Below are 7,013 nucleotides of genomic sequence, written 5' to 3' on the forward strand. Positions count from 1 at the left end.
ATTCCAAAACTTCACTTAAAATTAGCTTGACTCTCCTCTAGCTTACTTTTGTCTCCTCTTACAATTTGTGTTCGTTTTTTGTCCGGTTTGTCACCTCATACCAGAAATATCGCAGGTGTAGCTGGCAAAAATGCCACTTTATTTTTAGGGTCAGTTTTGAGGTAAAATAAAATAAATGCTGTTAAGGCTTGTTGGACACCAGTCGCAAAGACAAATCCAAGTCTGTCAACAAAAGACGCCCTTTTTGATCCACCAGTGTGCCTGAGACATTTTGTCAGTCGAATGCCTTTTTGAGAATCAGTACCAGACTATAACAATGATAACCTTGACTTTTCAGATTATTGCAAAACACCAAGGTTACAATTTAAGATATATTTTTTATTTTTATCAAAATTTGGGTTCAAGTTTAATGAAGCTGAGAGTTTGAAGGAATATACACTGTGTGTTGTGGTCATCTGTGTTTATGTAGTGAGTAAATCTCTACTCTTTGATTATCTGCTGTAGATGTAGCCCTTCTGTGTGACATGAAAGCGTAATACCATAGAAACCATCAGAAAGCAGAGCATCTGGCCTCCCTTGCATGTTCTGATGAACATGTGAAGGGACTCACTGTTTTCTGTCGCAAACTGTGTTTCCACTACAGCAAAATGTATTTTGCAAACTGACAAGAATGGAGCTGCAATCACTTTCAAAGCTATTAAGGAGCCTGTGAGCACACTGAGCTAATGTGACTTTGAATTTAATGTGTCTGGACACACTGTGCAACAGTCTGGGCGGAGTGAGAGGACATGAGTGACAAACCTAACCATAACATAGTTATTTTTCTTTTTATTCATGTGCACCCACTGGCATTCAGACCACTTTGATGGCTGCCTCAGTGTGTATTAGTGCATATGCGACTGCACAGACACACCAGATACTCACACCTGCAGCTATTTTGTCTCCATCTGCAAACAAGATCTGCTTTTGAGGGATGGTTAAATAAGTCTCGGCAATATGGCGGTACTTAAAGAAAAACCAAGCAATCAATACTACTTTGCAGTCATTAGAAAGTAAAGAAAGAAAGAAAGTTCTCCACGGTGGCTCTGCCTCTGAATAGCCGTTGAAAACGTAGACCTGTTTTCAGGCTGTGTGATGTTTGACATGTCAACAGTGGAAAGCAGAAATGCCTAATAAATCACAATCCAAGTCGAAGAAAAACACAAAGCAAGTCTTGAGTGTATTTTCCGTCTGTCTGTTCTCAGGAGAAAAATAAAGATCCACCTCTTTCCCTCTCCACCTCCTCTTAATTGTCTTTCAAGTCCTTCTTTAGAGATCTCAAAGCAAGGAGAAAGGATTAACAGAGGAATTATTGACTAGTTTTACTTTGAGGCGAAACCATGGAGGCCGTCCATTTGTCTCTGGTTTGGTTTTATCAAGTGCAAAAGTCCAGCAATTACTTTTCCCCTGACCTAAGGGAGATCAGGAAAGTAGGCTTCTGTAATCCTTGCTATTGTGCGATGGATGTGGCGTCTCGTTATATTCACACCAGCTTACATTAGAATTCACTGCTCATGTTGATGGAGGCCAGCAAAAATCAATCCATTTGGAAAGCCTCGGCATTGAGAATCTCGGCCGCTGTATTGGCGTTATTTAGCCATCAAGGGTTGCATTTAATTAACTGGCAGTATGTCAGTTCCCGAGGGTCTGGAGGGTTTAGCATCTGGTCATGTCGGTAGTGCTACTGAACTACTACAAGTCCGACTGAGTTAATTCTTCCTCTACATTAAATTACCTCTCTTTGTATTAACTGGTTATTTCAGACTTGAAATGCTGGCTCCGGAAAGCATTCACAACTGCGCCCAAGACGCCGATCATTTCTGCTGCTTTATTGTTGGGCTTGAAGGACAGCATGATGATAAGGGGGCAATGGCTGTTTGAGGCACTCTGCAATAATGTGATCAATGGCGTTTAATGGAATCTGACTTCCATAAAGAGATAATGTTGGTCAGCCTTTGCCTCTAATTTGCATGGAGAAGGCTGCTGCGTCAAAAACACAGCAGAGAGCCATCTGGAACTGCAGCCCAATGGCAGCCGCCTGCATATGCCATTAGCAATAAGTGCTGTCACTGTACCTAAGCCAATCAACATTACATAAAAGGCCCACAGGGTGGAGGCGGCTGGCAATGTCCTAGTCCCAGTCTCAGTCTTGGTTGCTCCATCTCTGTCATATCTTTATAGTTGTTGGGGTTTTTTTGTCTGCGTTAACATACTAACCTAAACACCCACAAAAATGCAAAAGTGCAAAATACCTTCTTTTTCTGTCCATACTGTCCAGATATTCTTTGCCAACAGCCAATTAAATAAATTTAATCACTTGCTGACACTTGTGGTAAGACATGGAGACATGTCTTGTGTTGCACCTTGACCTGCTGCACCACATTAGCAAACATACGCTGAGGAAACAACCACTGCTAATGTGTTTGTGAGCTAGATTGCTAATTAGCTCTTCAGCCGCAGCACACCGAACAGCTTGAAAACGTGCCTGAAAATGTCCACATCTAAACTAAATCTCACTAAATGCCGTGGTTCTTCTTCTACGGCTGCTATCATTAGGCTCCTTAGCTTGTAGGCTAGCTGTCAGCAGAGCTTTGTTTAAAGTAACTCAGCTGTCAATCAAATGTGCAGCCATACCAACTCAGAAGCTTGAAGTGTAAATTAGCTTTATGATGTATCTCCATAAAAATATTAACAATATACATGAAGATCATTTTGACATGATTTTTGACTGCATGGTTGGACTTTTTTACTGCTGTACTTGATAGAGTTGCGCAAAACTTCAATATTATTATGGATTTTCGCATCATGCTATCCTTTTTCTCTCTCTTGTCCAATATTCTAAATAAATTTTCATTAAATTTGCTAACTTTTTATTTTATACCTCTCAAGGGTTTTAAATTCTGCAGGATACTGGTAATAATAATGAGATATTGATTTAAAATAGTCACAGCACACACTGGAGCAGCCCTAGAGCAGATAGGAAGCGTCTTCTTAGCTTCCTACCTGCTCAAGGTGAACTTCAACCGGCCAGATGCTTACAAACACTGAGGTTTCCATTCCTCAGACCTTCATACTGCACCTCTTAAATAGAAAATGAATCATTATAATTTTAATTTTCCTAATAGATTTTTCCTTCCTTCCTCAGATCTTGCCTCGTTCCCTCCATCTTACTACATCTTTATTGGCTTCAGCATTTGTGTCGTTTTTATTGCATTTGGCTCACTCTTGCCTTCTGATTCCACCTATTGGCATTCAGCTGAGTGCTAAGTGAGTAATAAAGCATAAGAAAAGGGACGTGGGGAACATATGCATCTTTTCTGGAGCAGTTTAGCTGCTGTTAAAGCTACAGGCGTCTGCGAACATAATGTACACAGGCATGGATGTGCTAATGTATGCATGTGCACTGGTGTCAGTATGTGGGCGGGAATCTGAGCTACAACCTTTACAGTCTGCATCTTCTTCCTCAAGGTGTATCGCCTTTTACTGGAAATACAACTCAAGATAGAAACAGTGTCATTTTTCCTGTTTTGTTTTGCTTTCTGTCCAGGTGCAAACTGTAAAATCAAAAGGCAGCTTCCATAATATTCATAAAGCAAACAGATCAGGCTTTGTGTGTCTCCTGCTCAACTAATTAAAGGGAATTCGCTTTGGAATTTTCAACACAGTTAAGCACTTATTGAGCATCAAATCCATGCTATTTGTATTGTGCTGATAATATCACCCATTTCATGGCACAGATAGCCTTCCAACGTAAATAATGAACATATAACACGATTGTTCCCGACTGCAAACACTGACATTCATTTTCAGTTTGTGTACCCGAATGCTGCTGACTATAAATAAATAAACAAATACATACATTAAAAAATAGGTGGCAATGCACAGCATCTACAGTTGAAGCAGTGCAGAGCTTTGCTGCAGTATTTTCTTTTGGCAGTGTGTGAGGCCTTATTATTGCAACAGAAGCCAGGAATCCTTAATCCACAGGGGTCTCAGTGGGAAGGAAAAGCTTCTTGAACAATCCCCGTTCTTGGAGCCTGTGGTGAAATCCAGCGATCAGTCAACCCTGAGCCCCTGAGCCTCCTGAGGGCTTGGGACTTGGGCCAGTGTTTTACAATGGCCCCGGTGCACTGAGGAGAAGGCAAGGAAGAGACAGGGAGAGGGAGTGAGAGGAGGAGACGGACAGAGAGGGAGAGAAAAGACAAGAGATGTGGCGATTGAGAGAGAGAGACAGCCAAGGTCTGCTGGGAAAAAACACCATAACTCACAAACACATAAAGAATTGGCTCAACATTGGTGTATTCATAGAGCTGCATTACAAGGCTGGCGGGACACAGGAGTGGGTGTCGATTTCTCACAACACCTACACTCACTGATACACGTCACATATGTGTGTCTCTGTCATGCCGGTGCATTTGTGTCGGGATGAAAGTCTTTGCACAGGGGACCATTTTTGTGAACAAAACCGCCTTTCAAACATCACCGTCAATATGATTCAAGGAGCGAAGGTCCAACAGAAGCACAGTGGAGGCCATCTTGTTCATTTTAAAACAGTGATTTAGAAACCATGCATGCTGCACTTTGCATAATCTTGCTATGGTACTTACCAGAGCCTCCTCTATCACTCTGGATTGTTGCATTGTTGAAATGTGAATGGACTGCCACATGGTTTTACACAGCTCATAAAATAAGAAAGGCAGCTTTTGAAAAATAGGAACCTTTTGCAGACTGATTGCTGGCATGAAGATACAATCCGCTGTTAAATGTCACTGAAATTATGAGCTGGGCTTTTATTAATAAAGGAGCAGGATTTTAAGGATGGAACCTGCTGTCCTTCACAAATAGTGTACAATCAAAAAAAAAATCACATTTAACATGGGAACACACATTTTCACACACAGCAGTTGCACTGCTCATGTGAGACAAGATCATTTTCTCTGATTCATTCAGTTGCCATTTAGCGATGACAACCTTTGACCGCAGTTAACTAATGAAATTACATTCACATGAATGAATTAATTTTTACAAGCATCCTGGGTTTTCTTGTTCCCAGGGATCCAGAGACTGACCTTGCAATTCTGACCGTCTCAGTCTGACCTGCATGTGAATCCGGCAGCACACGGGAAATGGCTGTTTATCCACCACAGTGTTTGTTGACGCGGTTAATTCATTCCAGAGGCTTGATGTCACTCGACAACAATAAAAGTACTCTGTGAACCAAAAGCATTTCGCATGAGATTTTTTTCCCATGGAACATATTCTGCTGCATCATTTTACTGGAAAACAGTAGATTGCAACAATCTATTCATCATAGTCTTACACTTACGCATTCAAGTGTGTGCAGGCGAAGAGGCCTGATGGGTGGACATCAAAGCACATTTGATCCTCCACCAGGGGGCAGTGCTAAATGGTCTCTTGACCTCAGAGCTCTGGTGGACTCTCTGGTGGTGCAGCGGCTGCGTCCCATCCCACCGACTGCTTCACCTCAGAGCTGTGTTTATTTGTCATCAGCACTCACAGAACACTTTGCATGATGATATGAAGTAAAAAAAAAAAAACAGTCACTAATTACTGCAGATGTTATCACCGTCCAATAGATTGATGGTATTTTCTGTATTCCCGCAACGTACAGTGCTACTTGGTAGGCATTGCAGAGCTTTAACTTTCAGACAATGTGGGATGAATCTTTTCTTGCCTTGACTCCACATGGTATAAACCCTCGTTCCTGTTTCTCAATGCGTGATGGGAGGTGCTTTGGATCTGTGCCAGCACCTCTCAAAAAAGAATACAAGAACAGAGGATGCACAAAATCAGGGAGAGCGTTGAAACCGAGCCTTTTTTAATCATCGCCTTGTCGCTCTGTGTTAAGCTTTGTATCTCACTGTGTCTTTCGTGACTGAACAAGTCCGGCGCAAACACAAAAGGCAATAAAAACATGACTTTAGGCTCCCCGCAGGTTTCTTTAAATGTTGAAAAAATGAATGATACCGGGTCTCAACATGGCCTCCTCAATCAAGGCTGCAGTGTAGAAGTTAATTGTAAGTCTCCTGTGTGCACCATGAAGCTAATTTCTGCTCCTGACAGGAAAACCTGGACCAATGACAAGGCTTCCTCATCTCCTATGAAGTGTTACTATTTTAGAATATCAGATCTCTGTAGCCTTTGGCCCTCTTTCAAGAAAACATTGTTCGTTGTACTTTCGCATTTTGTATTACTTAAAAACAACACATTTATCAAGACTTTCTTTTGAATATCACAACTGTAAGCCAAGTCTTTTTTTTCTTTTTTAGCCTGTGCATTCACTGGTTCGGCCAAGGCTGTGCACTGACCTCTGTAAAGACGAGCGTCTCACCGCCCACTTCTTGGCATTCAAACTACGCCATCACATTACGTGATATAAATATATGCTTCCAATTCAGGAACGAATGAAGTCTCTCTGTACTCTTTAAAGCGAGGATGCCATCTCGCTCAATTATGCATGTGTGCAAAGTGAGAGACATGTGTTTTGCAAAGATAACACTGAGGATATATAGTGACTAAAAGGACATGGGGTACATGATCGTGGATTCCACTAGGGAGTAAACATGTGCACCCAAAAAGAGCTTTTCTTCAACATCTGTCCGACCAGGCAACATGAATTATCTTACCAGTACCAAGACTTTTCTCCCTTGTTTGTCATAGTCACTGCTGCTGCACTGCACCAATGCTTCAGTATACTTCAGATATGTTTTTGCGATGATGGCACAATCGTGTGTCACTAACTTTCCACTTAAGAGAATGGGAGACATAAAGAGGATGTCTGTAAGGTATTTATAAAGCAACAGCCAGCCACCGTGTTAGCTTAGCTTTGTAGCAAGACTGTTAGGTAGGTAATAAAATATGCCTTCCAGCATCTCAAAAGCTCAAGACTACATGGAATCGCCAGTCCCTACGCCTGATCAAGAGTCCGGCAGTAGAGCAATTTCAGATTTTGG

The sequence above is a fragment of the Chelmon rostratus genome, chromosome 6 (assembly GCF_017976325.1).
Source record: "Chelmon rostratus isolate fCheRos1 chromosome 6, fCheRos1.pri, whole genome shotgun sequence".
Taxonomy (NCBI): Eukaryota; Metazoa; Chordata; class Actinopteri; order Chaetodontiformes; family Chaetodontidae; genus Chelmon; species Chelmon rostratus.